Source organism: Mus musculus, chromosome 14 (assembly GCF_000001635.26).
Source record: "Mus musculus strain C57BL/6J chromosome 14, GRCm38.p6 C57BL/6J".
NCBI lineage: Eukaryota > Metazoa > Chordata > Mammalia > Rodentia > Muridae > Mus > Mus musculus.
This window is the reverse complement of record NC_000080.6, coordinates 55,413,377-55,434,772: the sequence shown is the minus strand read 5'-3', so window position 1 is coordinate 55,434,772 and position 21,396 is coordinate 55,413,377. Positions and strand designations below refer to the sequence as shown.

Below are 21,396 nucleotides of genomic sequence, written 5' to 3'. Positions count from 1 at the left end.
GACACACACAGACACACACAGACACACAGACACACAGACACACAGACACACACACACACACACACACACACACACACACACACTACACGCACACCCTTTCCCGCTGCAGAGTGTTTGTCCTTCACTGTTTGGAATAAACAGTCCAGTCTGTTGTGGTCAGATGTCTATCTTTTTCTGCCTTTTGTCTCTTTGCACTGCCTCAGAAATCTAACACTCTTCAAATCTGATTTGGGTATATCTCTGATTCAAGCTTTCTCAGAAATTCCCATGAATTCAGTTAGACAGACATGAGTGACAGAAGCGTCCCATGCTGAGGACGTTTGCGAGAAAATCTTGTGATTGGTAAGCAATGCTGTAGTAGGAAGGTATTCATCTGAGAATCTGTTTATACCTTGTGAGAGCAAAAGTTACATTTTTAAAGTTTTTATTATTGTGCCTAAGAGATCCATAAAAGAAAATTTCCTTTAAACTGCAAGCCCTTTGCCCGAGGACAGATACTCCCTGAGATGCTGGAGGCTACTTTATGCAAGCTAATAAGCCATGTTCTCACTCCCCTAGACAAGTCTGTTTGACCCAACTGCACCTGGTATTCTTGATCACATGTAGGCGGGAGCTATGCAGGCAGGAACTATATTGGGATGTATGCTTGCTCGTGATTGAACCTGGAGGGAAATATGTAGCTTGTGGGGTTGCCTTTACAAGTCTCTGCAATTTGACTTGAGGCCGTTTTTTTTCTGAGAACCCTGGAATGAACCTGGCTAAAGCCCGACACCCTGGCCAGTATTTTATTAAAGCTTGCTTCAAAACTGACTTAAATTTGTGGTAGTGGTCTTATTCTCACTGGTGGGATTAACAAGCCGCTAGGACCAAAGGGTACTGAGTTACAGAGTAGTTTGGGCAGAGCTGGGAGGAACCAGAGAAAGTTACAAACAGGAGATCTAAACAAATCTACCTACCTAAACTACTGTTAATCCCACCCAGTGAGAATAAGACTACCCTGGTAGTAACCCAAGATGGAGTGTGAGGTCTAAAGTTATGTTTAAAATTTAAATTACTGCACTTAAGAGATCTATAAAACAAAAATGCTTTAACCTGTAAGCCTCACTTGCCCAAGGCCAGGTAATTTCCTGGAATGCTGGGGGCTGTTGTTCATGTAAGATAACAAGCCGCAGGGTTTCACTTCTGGATTTAAGATCTACAGTATATGCTGGATCCCATGTAGGTGGGAGCTATGTAGGCAGGGAGTACATCAGGATGTGTGCTTGCTCCCAATTGGATGAAGGTGGGAAATACATAGCCTTGTGGGTTTTACCTTTATAAACATTGGATTAATATAATTCACAGCCATTCTTTGGGAATTCCAGGTAGGGACCTGGCCAGTATTTAATAAAGCTTGCTTCAAATTTGGCACAAAAACTGTGGTAGTGGTGTTATTCTCATCTGGTGGGATTAGCAAGAGCCAGCTCTGAGCTGCTTTCTGCCTTACTCAACATCCAGTGGTCAAGACTATCTTCTGACCTAGATGAATGGTTCCTCATTCTGCTCTTGCTGTGTTTCGACAGACTCTGTGTGTGTGTGTGTGTGTGTGTGTGTGTGTGTGTGTGTGTGTGTGTAGGTCAGAGGTTGACACCTGGCATCTTCCTCAGTTGTTCTCCACTTTATTTTTTGAGACAGTGTTTCTCCTTGAACATGGCTTTCAGTAATTGGCAAGCCTGGCCATCCAGTGAACTCGGATCCTCCTGTCTCTGCCCACTGTAGGGCTGTGCTGGCTTGTAAGGAGCTGCTGGGGTCTGCACTCGCGTTCTCTTACTCATTCTGCAAGTACTTTACACACAGAGCCATCTCCTCAGCTCCTTCCATTGGATTTTACGGCAAATTCTTTGGCTTCTCATCCCGAGGCTGAGCAGATCTGCCTCTGGCCATCTCCCTAGCTTCCTCTTCCTTTGCTTCATCCCCTTCTTTTGTGGTAGACATAAGAACACTCTGTATCTCATGCTTGCACTATCACCCATCACCGGGATTGTCCCTCAGAAGTCTTTGGAAGTCTCTGTTGAAAATAACCACGTCTGCAGGGAAGCTCCTAACCCCACCCCCATTTAGTTTTAGTCATACTCCGTGTCTCATCTTTTTTTTAATAGAACCCAGGACCACCAGCCCAGGGATGGCACCAACCCCAGTGGGCTACGCCTTCTCCAATAATTACTAATTAAGAAAATGCCTTACAGCTGGGTCTTGTGGAGGCATTTTCTCAATTGAGGCTCCTTCTTCTCTAGCTTGTGTCAGGTTAGCACAAAAATCAATCAGAAAAAGGAGGTAGAACAAAACCTAATACAGCAAAATTGGATAAAACAACAAGCAGGAGGAGAAGAGCCAAAGACAAGGCACAGGAAATAGGGACCCACTCTGTTCACACACTCGGGAATCCCGTCAGAACACTAAACCGGAAGTCATGATATCGAACAGAGGAGCCTGCGCAGACCAGACCACGTGGCCTCAGTCTCTCCATTCATTTTCCCAGCTGCACTTTAACCCTGCAGTAAAGCTGATGTCCACGTGGTCTCTGGAAGTCAAGTTGTACAAAGCGGTTTCAGAATTCTACCATTTGCCGTGCTTCAGAAGTTAGCAGAATGTTGCTCTTCGCAATCCTCAGGGCCTAGGGGTGAGCAGAGAAGAGAACACAGATGCCCAGTCACACTGGGGCAGAGGTAGTAGCTCCTGTGGAGGCTACTCCGGGTTTTTTGCCTTGAAGGAAGACATGAAGTGAGTTTTCGATCTCAAGCAATCCCTGTCACATTTAAGCCACGGTCAGTAAGATGTGGGTGTCATAACCCAACAGGGACTACCAGTATTGCTTAAAACAGAGGGTGATATTTTCCCATAGATCTGTTGCCAAGAACTGGAAAACTATCTTAGTTCTTGGGTGAAGTGGCCTAAGGTAAGGTGCACCTTCCCTGACAAAGAATGAAGCAAGAGTCAAAAAAGAGATTCTGTGAGATTTCTTTAAAAATTACATTTTATTTTCTTACTTATTCACTTTGTATTCCGGCCACTGCCCCCTCCTGGTGACCCCCTCCTACAATGTTTTCCCCCTCCTCTTCTCCTCTGAGCAAGTGGAGTGTCCACCCCCCCCCCCCCAGCTGGCACTTCAAGACTGCTGAGGTTAGGCACTTCCTCTCCTATTGAGGCCAAACAAGGCAGCCCAGCTAGAACATATCCCATATACAAGCAACAACTTTTGGGATAGCCCTCATTCTAGTTGTTCGGGACCCACATGAAGACCAAGCTGCACATCTGCTACATATGTGCAGGGACGCCTAGGTCCAGCCCGTGTATGTTGTTTCGCTGGTGGTTCAGACTCTAAGAGCCCCAAGGGTCTAGGTTAGTTGATCCTGCTGGTCTTTCTGTGGAGTTCCTATCCCTTTGGGGGGCCTGCAGTCCTTCTTCCTATTCTTCCATACGAGTCTCCAAGCTCCATCCACTGTTTGGCTGTGGGTGTCTGTATCTGTCTGAGTCAGCTGCTGTGTGGAGCCTCTCAGAGGACAACATGCTCTTGTCTGATGCATAACAGTGCATCATTAATAGTATCAGGGATGAGTGCTTGCCAATGGGATGGGTCTCAAGTTGGGCTGGTTATTGGTTGGCCATTCCCTCAGTCTCTGCTCCATTCTCTGTGCCTACATTTCTTGTAGACAGGATGACTTTTGAGTTGAAAGTTTTGTGGGTGGGTTGGTGTCTCTATTGCTCCACTGGAGTTCCTGCCTAGCTACAGGAGGTGGCCTCTTCTTAGTGAGCTTTTAATGACATCCAAGTATGGGAGCAAGGTATACTTTGAGAGAATGGCTAGGCAAGAAGGCAGAGCAAGAATGAAGAGCCAGCTGCCCCGAGGCTTGAACTGGTTATCCCTGTCACTGAAGTGTGCATGGAAACTGTTCTATCCAGAATGATATGAGCCTAAGGCATAAAAACTTAACCCTCTCTACTTTAACCAACTGAAGAAGAAATAGTTAACCACATTCTATTACTGTTGGCTTAACTCGGTAGTCAAAGATTGGGTGTGGCCTGAAACCTGGGATGGGAGTTTGAGATAGGAGATAACTGACTACATTTATGACCTCAAGCTTACCCGTTAGCTTGATTCTCGATTCTAGTCTTGATTGGGACTAGAAATGAACAGCTAATTGCACTTACTGTCTTCAGGGAGCTCTTCAGCTTTGCGGCCAGTTTAAAGCCACCGCTATCAGCTCATCTTTGACCTAACAGTTAAGAACTCCAAGGGACTGGTCTGCTTCATCTCTTTGTTTTTCTTCAGGCTCATTATCTGCATATTGCCTGAGGAGGCCAGAAGAGGGTGTTGGATGCAGTGAAACTGGAGTTACAGATGGTTGTGATCCTCCCTGTAGATGCTGGGAACTGAACCCTGGTCCTCTGCAGGAGCAGCCAGTGCCCTTAGCAGCAGAGCCTTCTCTCTGCCCCTGGTTCATGTTAAAGAAGTCAGAGAAAAGCATTTGAGGATTGCTTGCTGGAGCAGGGCAGGGGGAGGGTATAGGGGACGATCTATCTGCTTGCTGCCAGTTTTGCATGTGAAAATTTCGAGCTGCTTCTGAGAATGCATTTCCAATATGGATTCCCTGACTCCTGGAATACCCCAACAGACCAGTGGCTGGTTTACTAGGTTAATTTTTTGTGTGTAGTTTCTCTATCCTTGTAAAGGAGATCTCTTTTATGGACAGTTTGTAGTGAGGGCAAGGGAACTTCAGTGTTTCCCTTTAAAAATCCTACATGAATTTCACAACATCTTACTCGGAAAGGTCTATAGGTTTTATCACACATTCAAGCTATCAGAAGATGCTAATGACACACACGTGGCTCGTTCAGTGGTCTTCTCTTTTGCTCAAAGCTAACAGGATTGTTCTGGCCAATCTAACTTGACTAGCATCAGGTAGCTAACCTTTCTTTAAATTAATCTCTTTTTTTTTATAATAAAAAATCCTCTTATGTCAAGCATCATGTATTTTTCTTAAATGCTTGGCTGAACCTAAAATAGAATTGAATCTTTGAAAGGTTAGCTTGATAAAATTATCCAAGAAGAATTACATGTTTACTTTAATCAGTGCTCTTTATTATATGAAAGCATTGGAAGTATAGGATAGTAAGCAATTAATCATAAATGTAGCAGTCTGTGAGTAAGAATATACTCAGAGGTATTATTTTATTAAGACCTTTAAAATTGTCAGTGACATTATGAGGCACAAATAAAGACTTAGCAGGTACAAAATTGGGTGCATTGCATCGGTTTCTAATTTTGTTTGTGTTCTGGAGCCCAAACCTATGGCCTTGAACCAGTATTCTACCCCTGAACTGTAATTTCAGGCCCAACAATTCCCTGATCTTTCATAGATTCAGGTGTGTATGCAAAGTGTTACTTATTTGAAGAAAAAAAAAAGAATAAAATGTATGTTCATTTAAAACCACTGCTTGCCTTCTACTATACAAATATTGATTCTGGGTCAAAGTTGTACCAGTGTAAAATAATTCCTTTTTAAAGGAAATAAGAAAACAATTTATTCTGAGAAAAGCATCCGGGAATGTGAATTCAAATTACTCTAAATGACATGTTCGACTGTGTAAAAGGTTATATGAACTTTTATAGGCACAGCACATAAAAGCTCACCAATCAGTTTTAAGTCCGTGGAGGCAGCAGGAGGAGAGCTTGCAGGGTCAGGGCATTTGTGTGTGCGCGCGCACATGCGCACACATGCACATGAGCGGTGGTGTCTTCTATAGGATTTGGTGGAGGCTGGGGGGTCTGTTAAGGATGGTGATAGGTTCCAAGAATTGTATCTGATAGCCAGAAGGACGTTGGGTCAGATACAGAGGCTGACTTTGTAAATTACAATGGCTTTTGAAAATTACAAAACATAACTCAAGATAACTCTGGCTCTTGGCCCACCACATTTCATCTCCCTGTAATCACCGTGCTCAGGCCAGCCATGGCTGGGCAGTCGGCAGACCCTTCTCTAGAGACGCAGCATCTTCAGAATGCCTTAGGTCACATTGTAATCAGCACATGGGGATTTCATCTTCTGAAACCAGCGTCTGCCCTTGTCTTGGCTGTTGTTAAGCAAGAGAAACCTTGCTCCCAGAGACCCCCGCTTCCCCTGAGTGAGAGGATGTTTTCTCTCACAGAATTTGGCCCTTTTAAGGGTACACCATCAAATCCCACTTATATCAACTCACTGTCTGCCGTTCTCTCACAGTCTAGCTGTTAGGGTGAGTAGAAAATCCAGATGCAGAGGCAGGCTCCTTCTCCCAGGCCGATGCTTGTGTGGACGGGAAGGAAGACGCTGTTGAACCGTTCTGCAGTTTCCCAGGGGTGTTTCAGTAAGGCTTGAGCCTTGTAGCAATGGCAGGAAGGAGCACTATCCCTTATCTTCTGGGAGGTAATTGCCAAGCCTTGCAACATCTTGTCTGGTAGGAGTCTGGCTTGTGATTTGAGCCAACCAGGTGGTAACTGTTAACTCCAAAGGCAATTCCAATTCTCCAAACTCCCAAGGCAATTTGAATAGCCAGAACTGAGTTCAACCTAGACTGTAGGAGGAGTCTGGTGGTTAGATTAAAAACCAGCATTCCTCAGACACTTGCAAAACCAGGTCCGGTCTGCCAAAAGGAGTCATTTCCCTTACCTCTGGCAGAAGGGACATGTGGTTACCCAGTGGTGCCTATGAGCATATCAAAGTGCATGCTGACCTCCAGGTTCCAGTGCCTGACAGTCATCTCAAAGTCCATGCTGGTGCTGTCTCTCATTTTCTAGCCTCTATCCAGCTGCTCTTCTCCCTTCTTTTGCAGACGGCCCTAGCCATGTCCAGTCTGCTGACCATATTTGTTATGGGATACCTGAAGAGAAAAACTCCCAAGAGGCCTGAATAAGTCAAGTGGAGTCTTTATTAACTGCTGATGGGATGGTACCAAGCAGATTAGTGGGAAGCAGCCCTGACCTCTGCTTGGTTTGAGGTTTTAAAAACAGAATTACAATCTTGATGTATACAGGAAGCAAGTGTCATTTGTAGAAGTGGAGAGATAACAGTTAAATGACCAGGCAGTTAACCTGTTATCAGTATGACTTCAAGGGGGGCTGCCATAAAGACACTGCTGGCCTGTCCACTCCACAGCATGGTTAAGGTTTTAGTGTAAATGTGAGAAAGAGAACAGCCAGGGGGTGTGGGAGAGTCCAGAACAGACTCAGGTCTCATTGTATAGGAATTTAGGGCTAGTCACCCAAGATAGTTTTAGCACCAAGAGTAGTCTTAGGAATACATCTAGTCTGCCTTGTCTTTCTCTTCTGGATTCTCCCACACCCCCTGGCTGTTCTCTTTCTCATGTTTACAATAAAACTTTAACCATACTACAGAGTGGTCAGGTCGGCATTTTCTTTATGGCAGCCCCCTTGCATGCAGTCACGCTGTGATTTAGGGTGGGACTTTAGTGCACTGGGTATTAGCACAATCTCCCTGTGGGCTGGAAACTGATCAGTCACATGGATAGTACATAAATCAGCTTTGTGAGGCTATGACAAGATATCCCAGGACATAAACATAACAGAAGAAAGGTGTGTTTTAGTTCAGGCTAAGTGCTGATGGTTGGCTGCCTCCACTGTACATGCCTGTGGGTAAGAAAAAGAATATCATTGGTAGAAGAGTGTGGTGGATCAAAGCTGCAGAGAGATCGACAATGGAAGAGAGGGGGAAAAGTGAGAGGGAAGGGGAGTGAGCGAGAGGGAAGGGAAGAGAGAGGGAGGGAGGAGGAGGAGGAGGAAGAAGAGAAGAGAGTGAAACTGGGAGCATGGTTCAGGGAAAGGACATTCCTTTACAGTATGCTTCCGGTCACCTCCTTTCTCCACCTAGGCCCTACTTCCCGATGGCACGTCATGTTCAGCTATGAAACCATCAATGTTGTAGTGGGCTGGGTAGCATGATGACTGAGGAACACTTTTTTTTTTTTTCTGAGTACTGTAAACCTAAATGCACCATCGCCAGGCCAGTGTTGATTGGATATGCTAAAGGGATCAGCTGGTCCTGCTCATGTCCACGAGGCTTGATTTGAAACAGTATAGGCTATCCAGTGTACAAGAAGGAATCAATGACATGCTAGACACAGAAGTGCTGATGTCAATAATTCTTTGTGTGAGAGCCCAGCCCCATGACCCGTGAATAAAGGGAGAGTTTAGGGAGAGTAACAGAACTGAGGCTTGACTAAAGCAGTGCCCATAGCTGCAGTCATCCCAATATCGTTCAACCGTGCACGAAGTGTGGCCAGAGACTCACGATGCTGCTCCCACTGATCCAGCATTCCCCTTCCTCCTCGATCCTGCTAGCTTCAGTCCATGTTCATGTGGGAGGAATCCCAGTTTCCATTTCCTCTACAGGCTGTTAGAACTCACAGCTGCAGTCATGTAGGTCAGGGGAGATTGAGATCTATTCAAGGTTTTAGTGTAATGGTATATATTAATGCTTGATTGTAATGTGGCCTCTGCCCCAGAAAACTCCAGGTATGAAGGCTCGATCTTCACCTGGTGACACAGCTGACAGATGATGATCATGATGGGGAACTTGTAGCTGAATGGGATATGAGGAGGCAGGTCACTTGGGTGTGACTTTGAAGGATATATATTGTTCCCTGACTCATATTACTCACTTCTAACCAGGCTACAGTCAAGTGAGTGATCAATTCTGTATTCTGCACCACAAGCTTCATTTCATTGCAGAGCTTACGGTGATGGCGCCAAATCACCAAGAACTGAAATCTCTGAAACCAGAAGCCAAAACAAATCCTTCCTCCTTTAATCCCTCCATTAAGTTGCCTTCCTCAGGGCTTTTCATACTCTTGAGACGCTGACACAGTGCCTTTTCTTTTTCTTTTTTTTTTTTTAAAAAGACAGCATTTCATGTAGTCTAGGCTTGGCCTTGAACTTGTTGTGTACCAAATACTGTAATGTATACATTACAGTAAATAATGTAAGATAATATCCTAAGGCAGATAACAAGTGAGAACTGATCTAAATGTAGACACACATGACTGAGCCTGGTTGATAAGCTGGGGTAATTCCAGAGGCTGGACGAAACACTAGAATTCTTAGGCTATCTTGCATTAAGAGTCACCCATAACACTGCAGTCAACTGAAGCAAGTCATAGTCTCACTCTTTCTTTTTCTAAATTCTTCTCTCATACAATCTATCTCAATGGCAACATTCCCTCCCCCCGCCTGCCCTGCCCCCCCCTCCCCCCAGATCCACTGCTCCTCCATTTCCCTTCAGAAAAGAAAAGGCCTCCCAGGATATCAACTAAACACGGCATGGCAAGCTACAATAAGACTAGGCACAAGCTCTCATATCAGGGCTGGAGGAAGAAAAGGGGCCCATGAGCAGGCAAAAGAGTCAGAGATAGCTTCATTCTGACGGTTAGGAGTCCCACAAGACCCCCACAATAAACAACTACCATGTATATGCAGAGGACCTACTGCAGACTCATGCAGGCTCCTTCCTTGCTGCTTCAGTCTCTGTGAGCCCCAATGATCCTCGTTTAGTTGATTCTGTGGGCTGTGTTCTCCTGGTGTCCTCCACCTCTCTGGCTTCTATAATCCTTTCTGCTTCTCTTCTTCCAGGTTCCCCATGAACTGAAGTAATTCGTATTCACATTCTAAACAAAAACCATGCTTGGCTGGTCTGTCTGCATGCCTATTTCTTACTGGAAATATCATAAGCACTATCTATAAACAACCTCCAAATATGAGTATATTTGAATGGGTTCAAAAAAATCAGAATGTGTTGGACTCGAAAAAGTAATCTCTTTTGGTTCTTTGGGTCATTTGAGCTATACTCACTCATACATGACTTTAGAAGAGTTTATAATGCTTAGTTATGTAGACTAGAGATTGTTGCAAAAGCTGATGGGTGCCACCCAGAGGTGACTTGATGGGATTTGATACTGGAACATTCTGGAATAGTATGGTAAGACACAGCACTTAAGAGTCATTTACTAGCTTGCTGAATGAAAGTGAGGACATGACTGCTCCTAGGGATGCCTGAGAAGGTTTTTTATTGTAGGTATGAGGGAAAGAACAGCCAGAGACATCTGGAAGAGTACACACACACACACACACACACACACACACACACACACACACACCAGTCTGGGTCATGAGAGGGGTGGGGGAGAGCAAGAAAGAAAGAGCAGAAAGAGGGATGAGAAAAAGGAGAAGAACCAAGAATTACATAGAAATCAGAAGCTAGGGGAAGGGAATCAAACTTAGGGGCTGGAGAGGGTGGGGTGGGGGTGGGGTGGGGGTGGGGTGGTGAAAAGCTCTGAGAGGAGCCAGGACTCAGTAACTGGTGCTTGGATGTTGAGAGAGCCTGTTGACCAGTGTTTGATGTTTTAATAGGTACCTCAGTTAGTCATTTGTCCTGAGTTTCTTTGGGACCTAACACTTGCTATTGGTCATTAATGGAGCCTGTCTCTATGACAGAAGGGACATAAAATCTTCTGCAACTGGAAATGGTCAGCCTTGGCTTATTTGGGAGAAACACTCTGGTAAAGAAGGGAGAGCCCAGAAGGGCACAGAAATAAAATAGAAAAATGTATCCAGGGACATGTTATAGGGTGAATGCAAAGAGATACATTGTATAAGCAAATAGCTTCTTTCTTATAGCACTGAAGCTAGTGGCTTCTACTGACACGTGGTCTGCTAGCAGAAGCTGCTGATTCATGGGTACCACTCCACAGTGGATGGGCAGCATCTGGCCAGGCAAATGGAAAGGCTCTGATGAGGGAAGCTCAGTGGTCAGCCTAGCGGTCTGCAAGTCTGTTTTCCTTGCAATGATGGGCAGTTGGACTATAATGAGACGCCCTTGGTGTGTGCTAAAACACTCAGACCAAAGGCAACTCAGGAAAGGGCTTATTTGGCTTCACATCCAGATCACAGTTTCATCACTGAGAGAATTTAGGGCAGGAACTCAGGAGCTGAACAAAAGGAGGAGGAACACTGTTTAGTGGCTTACCCATTGGCTTATACTCAGCCAGCTTTCTTATACAGCTCAGGTTCTGGCCAGAGTGGGCTGGGCAGTCCAGTATTAATTGGTGATCATGACTACCGCCCTCCCAGACATGTCCATAGGTCAGTCTAATGGAGACAATTCTTTAATTGATGTTCCCTCTTCTCTGAAGGCTTTAGGTTGTAACAATAAAATTTAACCGGATCATTTGGTTTGGGTTTTGTCTGATTTGTGAACCATGACCAATGATCTTAGTGTATATTCAGGTAGGTGGGCAATAGAATGCACATAATGGGGAACTTACACGGGGCACAAACTCATGGAAATTATTATGAAAATGTAAGAGCACATTGAAACAGAGCAAGCTGATGCCCTTTGGAAGAATTCCCTTCTAGGATTAGAAGACAGTTGGGATTGGCAAAATGGGATTGGCAAATATATTTAAATATATTGATATTTTCAAGGTGCGCATGTAGGTCCTTGAAATAAATGGAATGTAAATATTTTACTAGTGCCAAACACTAAAGCTAGACACATTTCTTATGAATTGAGTGTCAACAAAAACTGTTCTGTCTGCCCAGAAAGGGGACAGAGCTTACAGACAATAATGAAGCAGATTCTCTAGGGGGAAGGTCTTCACATATAGGCACTGCCAATTTTTCTCCTCATTACCGTAATTATGTTATTTTTTGCTACAATACCTTAACCTTTTTCCTTTCCTTTCCTTTCCTTTCCTTTCCTTTCCTTTCCTTTCCTTTCCTTTCCTTTCCTTTCCTTTCCTTTCCTTCCCTTCCCCTTCCCCTTCCCCTTCCCCTTCCCCTTCCCCTTCCTTTCCCTTCCCCTTGATACAGCCATCCAAACACTAGGGCTGCAGCACAAAGTCTGGAGGTGAGGGTGAGCACTACAAAAGACACTGTATCAGTGCTTTCAAGCTTTTAGTCTAGAGTTCCCAAGGTTCCGATGCAGTGGGCGTGTCTCCCCTCATCTGGTAGACTTAGTGTTGACAGGGGAGGCAGATTTCTTGCCTAGTTGGAACTACAGCTGACTGGCCCTGTGCCTGTGTAGCTCTGCCTTATATGCATTTTTTCACTGTGATGAGAAGTTAATACCGTGTGTACTTTTTTTTAAAGACAGCATTTCATGTAGTCTATGCTGACCTTGAACTTGCTGTGTACAGAATTCCACAATGACATCACAACAATATCTTAAAGCAGATAAAAAAACTGACCTAAACATAGGAGTGAGTTCATGTGTGTATACATAGTGTGAGTCCTTTGAATGATCCCTCAATAGATGACACCTTTTCAATGTAAAATAAGGCCTTAAATGGGCAGCGTTCATATGTGGTTCCACGAAGAGTTATTTATTATCTCACTGGGCATCTTTTTTGGGGAGATCCTTACTAAGCTTCCCCCTCTTGACAAGATTAACAATCTTTTAAGGTGAATGAGTTCTTTTGGACATTGATGTGTGGTTCACAAAGTACTTTCTACTCTTCTGTAATTTTCTACTGAAGTTTCGATACGGAACATTCCCTAATAGCCATGTACCGGTTTGTTCTCTAGAATGCTGCCTTTGGGAGATTATAAAACCTTTAGGACATGGGCCCACGTAGGGTCTTTGGGTCACTGGGAGCATGCTCTTGAGCAGAGCAATGGGACTCTAGCCCCTTCCTCTGTTTTTAGTTTCCCAGCTGTGAGGTGATCTATTTAGCTCTGCCTTGTTCTGGCACAAAAACCTCAAATTAATAAGACCAAACAGATCGGGAACTGAGCTTTCAGTGAGTAGAGGATTAGCACAGGTGTTGTGATCGTCACACAAAGCTAGAGAGTTGCATTTCCATTTTGTTGTTTTTTTTTCTTTGCTATATAGAAACAACTTTTTTTTTGTTTTAGTTTGATATAGTTCTACTAATTTGCTTATGGGGAAAAAAAGCAAAAAAACAGAAATAACAAAAGACTAGTGCATTTCTCAAAACCAGGGGTTGGCATTAATTATTTTTCCTAAATAAGAAAAAAATACTTAAAAGCAAGCAAACAAACAAAAAGTAACGTGCACTCAGCTGCTTCTGGACTTTCATTTCTTGGGAAAGTGTTGATTCCAGCTCATTCGTACTACTCATTATTGGTCTAATCAGGTTTTCTGTTTCTTCATAATTTTCTCAGATTGTATGATTCTAGGAACTTATTTCTTCTCGATTATCCAATATTGGAAAACTTACAAACGTGGAAATTAAAAGACACACCCTGAAAATCAGTGGATAAAAAGAAAGAAAACTAAATAGAAAATTAAAACAGGTTTTGAGACAAACAGAAGTGAAAAAGATACCCAAATTTATAGGCTAGAACAAAATATTTTATGAGCAATTTTGTAGCCACAAATGCTTTTGTGATGAAAGATGATGTAAGAGAGAAGCAGCTTTAACCACAAGGAACTAGGAAAGAGCAAGCTAAGCCCACAGTTAACAGAAGAAAAGAAACTAAAATGACTAAGAGATAGGAAACAGTAGGAAAGATCAGATTAACCATGAGTAAATTGTCTATCTATCTATCTATCTATCTATCTATCTATCTATCTATCTACCTTTAAATATTTATTTATTTTATATGTGAATAAACTGTCACTGTCTCAGTAAGATATATAAACAACCAAACTCATAGTCCCTTAGCTAGACTAAAAATTAGAAAGAAAATTTCTTCCAATCTAAATCTCTCTTGGAACCTTGATAGGAAAAGTAGACTATAGGGTTTATATTACCAATATGTTCAATTTTACCAATGTTACAATCAAATAATTTCTTTGCTAAACTCTCTCAGAAGACCAGGTAATCATGATACTCACCTTCTGTAATGTCCCCAGAAGGGACAAAGTCTATTGCCTCATGTCTTAGGAACACTGCTCACTGGTACAGCTAGAAGCTCACTTGAAAAGAAAGTCAGGGGGTTGGGTCGGGCGTCAGAGCCATTACTGCCGGAAAAGGCCCCGCAGAGCTCAGCAGCCAAGATGTGTGACTTCACTGAGGACCAGACCGCAGAATTCAAGGAGGCTTTCCAGCTGTTTGACCGAACAGGCAATGGCAAGATCCTGTACAGCCAGTGTGGGGATGTGATGTGGGCCCTGGGCCAGAACCCTACCAACGCCGAGGTGCTCAAGGTCCTGGGGAACCCCAAGAGTGATGAGATGAATGTGAAGGTGCTGGACTTTGAGCACTTCCTGCCCATGCTGCAGACCGTGGCCAAGAACAAGGACCAGGGAACCTACGAGGATTATGTTGAAGGCCTTCGTGTGTTTGACAAGGAAGGAAATGGCACCGTCATGGGTGCTGAAATCCGTCATGTCCTAGTCACACTGGGCGAGAAGATGACAGAGGAAGAAATAGAGACGCGAGTGGCGGGGCATGAGGACAGCAATGGTTGCATCGACTATGAAGAGCTTCTCCGGATGGTGCTGAATGGCTGAGGACATTCTGTATCCCGAGCCTGTTCCTTGCCCAGTGTGATTTCTGTGTGTTCCCAGAGGCTCCCCTGTCGCAGCACCTTGCCCATCTGGTTTCTTTTGGATGATGTTTGCCTTCACCAAATAAAATTTGCTCTCTTCCTCCTCCCCGCCCCCCCCCCCCCCCCCCGCGCAAAAAAAAAAAAAAAAGTCAGGACAGTCTCTGCTCAATGCTAATAGTCTGGAGACTCTCCTCCCCTGAGATGTTGTGAGGTCCACCTCTGCCATCTCTTCATTTGCATTTCTTGTCTGACATTCTAGGAGATTTGGTCTCAGCACATTCTCTAGTCCTCTGGCTTTTGCAATCTTTCTGTCCCCTCCTCTGCTGTGTTCCCAGATCCTTAGGTGCAGTTGTATTGTAGATGTGTCCTTTGGGACTGTGCTCTAAACTCTGCATTTTGATTGGTTGTGGTTTTCTGCAGTGGTCCATTTGTTGCAAAGAGAGGTTTCCTTGATGAGTGGCGAGGACCACACTTATCAGTGTTTATAAGGATGTATAAGCATTTAGACTACACTAAAAGATGAAATCTCACCAACACGACAAGCTAAACATGAGCTGAACCAGAGCAACATCAATACATGTGCCAAAGTAGACAGTAGAGCCCACAAAGCCTGAACCCTACACACAACTACAGGCAACTAAGGAATGCTAAAGAGAGCAGGAGAAAAAGGGAAGATCACACTAATCAGTTATTAAATACCAATGGCCAGCCACAAAAATATACATACAAGTAACATTACACAGCCTGAGCAGGTTGTATTTAGGAATAAAAAGTGTATATATGTACGTAGGTGTATGCAACAACAATAAAGAGGTCGTGACTTTGAAAGAGAGCAAGGGTGGTTTGCAGATTAGGAATAGGTGTGATGCAATTATATTATAATTTCAAAAACAAAGAAAATAATTAAAAAGATTCTTTGTTTTAAGATGAGTTGAGGTAAAGGAAGGGTAGAAATTGTGGGAGTGGCCAACCAATGACCAGTTGAGCTTGAGATCCCTGCCATGATAGGGAGTCCACCCAGCACTGCCTGGAGGGCCAGGACCCAGAGGCTGGAGAGCCCAGGGATCTAGGATAGAAAATTATTCCTAATAATATTCTGCTATACTTATAAATTGTTGCCTAGCCCAATTGTCACTAGAGAGGCTTCTTCCGGCAACTGAATTAGATACAGAAACCCACAGCGAAACATTAGGCAGAGCTCAGGGAATCTTGCAGAAGGGGGGGAGGGTAAGGATGGTAGAAGTCAGAGGCATCAAGGACACCACATGAGAACCTACAGAATCAAATAACCTGAGTTCATAGGGGCTCTCAGAGACTGAATTACAAACCAGGGAGCCTGCATGGGACTGACCTAGGCCCTCTGCACATATGTTACAGTTGTGTAGCTTGGTGTTCTTGTGGGACTCCTAACAGAGGTGGCAGGCATGGGGTGGGGTGGAAATGGGGCTGTCTCTGATCTTTACCTGATTTGGGACCCTCTTCCTCCTATGGGTTGCCTTGTCTACCTTCACTATGAGGGGAACCTAGTTGTACAGCAACTTAATATGCCATGTTTGGTTGATAACTGTGGGACGCCTGCTCTTTTCTGAAGAGAAATGGAGGAGGAGTAGATGGTGGGTGGAGGTAGAGGAAGGACTGAGAGAAGAGGAGGGAGGGTAAACTGGAGTTAGGATATAGAAAGAAAGAAGAAAAGAAAGAAGGTAAGCAAGCAAGTGTATTTATGTATATGTAAAATTGTAAATAAATTGTATTTATGTATTCATATATATGTATATGTAGCTGGTATTTGCTACTTTGTGGGTTCTTTTTTCCATCCTTTATGCCCTTGGCTTTACCCCCTATCATTAGATAGGAGAAAAGGAAGATTAGAGGAGAGAGAGAGGGAGAGAGAGATATATATATAGAGAGAGGTCCTTGCATCTAATTTCTTTCATCTTGTTTCTTCTTTGAGCCCAACTACAGCCAACAAACTACAGCCAATCTTCCTGAATGACCAACAACCATCAACGCTTCACCAATCAGGGCACTAGCATTTATATACCCTCTGAAAACTTCCCAGAATCCCAAAGGTCACACAATTGCAGAAACTACCTGCAGCTGGCAAAACCACGCCTCTGCTAGAGCATGAGGCAAATCATAGTCAGCTGCTGTGAACGAACAGTCTGAAGCAGCCCCATATCCTCACGCCTGGGATTAAAACGAAAGCACATTCTTATAATATTTCTGTGTTTTTAAAGAAACCAAAATTGTCACTACATGAGTAAGTAAATGTATATACAACAATGTATTTGTTGCAGTTGCTTCCTTATCTCCTCTCCTCCTCACCCCAAACACTCCAGTTACATCTTAAGAAAATCACTTAAGCCTTTGAGCCACAAAATAAAATTTAAAATGTCTCTTCCCCAGGAGGTATAAAAGAACAGATTGATAAATTTGACTGTGTAAAAATTTAAAACTTCTGTTTGGCAAAAGACAAGACAGGCTGTGAAAGTGTAACTGTGGAACATATGATAGAATGGCTAATTGCCTCGATTTGCAAAATAACCATGCAAACGAATGAGGAAATAAAACAACTCGGAGACAACAGGGATGCTATCAGAACACACAGTTCACAGGAAGAGTACGAATGGCCTGCAGAATGATGGAAATGTACCCGTCTCACTTGTACTTAAGAACATCAGCAAGACACAATCTTTCAACTGTATATATTGCCTGCTAAAAAAGAAATTAGGAAGCTTTTCCCCACCCAGTGCTTACAAAAGCACGGGGACATATGCCCTTTGAAAGGTTCTTGGAAAGGTGACTTGACAATATCTATCACATATTTAAGTGAGTGGGACATATATTCTGACTCTTTTGACTTAGAAATCTTCCTACTTAGGATCTGTGAATAATGCTAATATTTCCCATAAGTTTATGTGCAAGAATACCGACAAGAGATATTGTTTAGTAGCAAACTATGTAAAGTTTTATTTCATTTTTATTTATATATGTGGATGTACATGCAGGTGTTTGCAAAGGTCACAGGATTGCACCAGCTGGAGTTAAAGGTAATTGTGAGCATTTTTATGGGGTGCTGGGAACTGAACTCGGGTTCTCTGGAAGACCAGCAAGTGCTCTTAACCTCTGAGCCATTTTTCCAGCCCCAGCAGCAGTAAATTATTTAAAAAAGCACATTGTTAGCAAACACCTTAAAAAGCAAACAAAGATTTATTGGTAACAAAACTTAAACAGAGTGAATAAAATACAGTATCTGCATAAAGGAGAGGTAGATTTGTAGAAGGGGAGATGTCCAAAGTAAACTTAGGAGTGAAAGAGAATCATGTATAAAACAACATGACAAAAATAAATACTACGTGTTCACACACACACATCGTTATTTTTTAGGGAATGTGCAACACACATTAACAGCAGTTTCTATAGAAAGAAATTCCATTTTCGTTTTAAACTTTTTTTTCTCCTTTGGATGTAGATGATCAGGTTAAATCGAGTCTTCAGTTTACAGCATCCCTCTTCACTGATATAGATGGCCTCAACCCCATTCCCCAGTTACATATTTTTTACAATTTCTTTGAGAATTTTATATGTACTTTGATCACACGCATCCAACTCCTCCCAGATCTACCCCCTCCCTTACTCACCCAACTTTGTGTTCCTTGAAAAAAAAAATCCATCAAGGCTCAATTCATGCTGCACAAATACTCTTGGATGTGTGGCCTTTCTTTAGAAATACATTCATGTCACATATGTCAGGAAAGATATTAAACCACAATATTTACCATTACCTTATTACTTTTACCTTGAGTCTTTCCTTTCTAGAGCTCTCTTTGTATACTCTGGCAAACAGAGATCAAATTTATTTTTTCTCTCTAGTGGAACAGTTTCCTGAAACTATTCCTAACCAATGTATTGTTCTGTAATTAAATTAGGCTGTACTATTTATTGTATATTAAATTATAATAAAAACCTAGGATAGCAAAAACTCTTCTCAACAATAAAAGAACCTCTGGTGAAATCACCATGCCTGACATTAAGCTGTACTACATAGCAATTGTGATAAAAACTGCATGGTACTGGTACAGCAACAGACAGGTAGATTAATGGAATAGAATTGAAGACCCAGAAATGAATCCACACAGCTATGGTCACTTGATCTTTGACAAGGGAGCTAAAACCATCCAGTGGAAAAAAGACAGCATTTCAACAAATGATGCTGGCACAATTGGCGGTTATCATGCAGAAAAATTCGAATTGACCCATTCTTATCTCCATGTACAAAGCTCAAGTCTTAAGTGGATCAAAGACCTCCACATAAGACCAGAGACACTGAAATTAATAGAGGAGAAAGTAGGGAAAAGCCTCCAAGATATGGGCACAGGGGAAAAATTCCTAAACAGAACAGCAATGGCTTGCGCTGTAAGATCAAGAATTGACAAATGGGACCTCATAAAGTTGCAAAGCTTCTGTAAGGCAAAAGACACTGTCAATAAGACAAAAAGGCCACCAACAGATTGGGAAAGAATTTTTACCAATCCTAAATCTGATAGGGGACTAATATCCAATATATACAAAGAGCTCAAGAAGCTGGCCTCCAGAAATTCAAATAACCCCATTAAAATGGGGTTCAGAGCTAAACAAAGAATTCTCCACTGAGAAATACCGAATGGCTGAGAGGCACCTGAAAAAATGTTCAACATCCTTAATCATCAGGGAAATGCAAATCAAAACAACCCTGAGATTCCACTTCACACCAGTCAGAATGGTTAAGATCAAAAATTCAGGTGACAGCAGATGCTGGGGAGGATGTGGAGAAAGAGGAACACTCCTCCACTGCTGGTGGGATTGCAAGCTTGTACAACCACTCTGGAAAACAGTCTGGTGGTTCCTCAGAAAATTGGTCATAATACTACCAGAAGATCCAGCAATACCTCTCCTGAGCATATACCCAGAAGAAGTTCCAACAGGTAATAAGAACACATGCTCCACTATGTTCATTGCAGCCTTATTTATAATAGCCAGAAGCTGGAAAGAACCCAGATGTCTCTCAACAGAGGAATAGATACAGAAAATGTGGTACATTTACACAATGGAGTACTACTCAGCTATTAAAAACAATGGATTTATGAAATTCTTGGACAAATGGATGTACCTGGAGGATATCACCCTTAGTGAGGTAACCCAATCACAAAAGAAGTCATTAGATATGCACTCACTGATAAGTGGATATTAGCCCAGAAACATAGAACACCCAAGATACAATTTGCAAAACACAAGAAAATCAAGAAGAGGGAAGACCAATGGGTGGATACTTCATTCCTCCTTAGAATAGGGAACATAATACCCATGAAAGGAGTTACATAGACAAAGTTTGGAGCTAAGACAAAAGGATGAACTACCCAGAGACTACCCCACCTGGGGATCCATCCCATAACCAGCCACCAAACCCAGACACTATTGCATATGCCAGAAAGATTTTGCTGAAGGGACCCTGTTATAGCTGTCTCGTATGAGGCTATGCCAGTGCCTGGCAAATATAGAAGTGGAAGCTCACAGTCATCTATAAGATGGAACACAGGGTCCCCAGTGGAGAAGCTAGAGAAAGCACCCAAGGAGCTGAAGGGGTTTACAGCCCTATAGGTGGAACAACAATATGAACTAACCAGTACCTCCAGAGCTCATATCTCTAGCTGCATATGTAGCAGAAGATGGCCTAGTTGGCTATCACTGAGATGAGAGGCCCCTTGGTATTGCAAACTTTATATGTCCCAGTACAGGGGAATGCCAGGGCCAAGAAGTCTGAGTGGGTGGGTAGGGGAGCAGGGCGGAGGGAGGGTATAGGGAACTTTCGGGATAGCATTTGAAATGTATATAAAGAAAATATCTTATAAAAAATTATAATATATGAGCATTAGTAGTTTCTAAGTTCTTTATTCTATAACATTTATAGTATAATTTGAACATTTTATGCCAGCATCATACACTATTTAATTTTTTATCATGAGACATAACACAAGAAAGATGCATAAAAATGTAGATACCACTTAAGGATTTAAAATAGCCACTCTGGAAGCTAGAGAGGTCTCAGTAGTTAAGGGAATTTGATGATTTTTGTCAAGAACTTGGGTCTGGTTCTCAGGACCTGCATCAGTGCCTCACAGACACCTGTAACTAGTTTCAGGGGATCCTGTATCATTTTCTGTTCTCCCATAGGTACCTGTAAATACACGATGCACATATATTCATAATACATAGTGATCATCTTATCACTACCAGCCAGGCTAAGAAATTATACATAATACATCCAATTCCCTGGAAACCTATGCTTTCTGGGTTTATAAATCTAAAATCATTATCGCTTTTTACTATATTTAAAGTAACCACTCTTGCAAGATAGCTGTTCTTTGCTAAACTTAACAATTATTGCCTACTTAAAATACTCTGTTAAATACACATCAATAACTCCTAAATTTTAGTTTGGTTTGTCTTTTCACTTTATTTAGAAAGATTGTATAGTGGGCATCCTTTATTGTCTGACTCATTTTATTCAACATTATTTTGTCATTGTGTTGCATTTTAAAAATAGTTTTCTGTGGTAAAGATCAATCTCTGACAAGTTACTTAGCATTTTGTGGTGCGACCTTAATCTCTGCCCATTAGGAGAAGTGATGCGTTTCTTGTTCCATCATCTGAGCTGGCACAGTGGGTTGCATTGGTCAGTAGGATGTAGCAAAGGAAACCATGTGCCAATTGTGAGCTTAGGCTGCTGGTAGTTCTGTGTGCTCTAAATATTGGGATCCTGACTCTGTCTTGTGGGCAAGCCTGTGCTACACAGGTGGAGAGCAATATTCATGGAT

General features: G+C 42.7%; 1 pseudogene; it reads left to right on the top strand.

Moving 5' to 3' along the window:
* Positions 13,985–14,648, top strand: Gm8894 (predicted gene 8894; annotated as a pseudogene).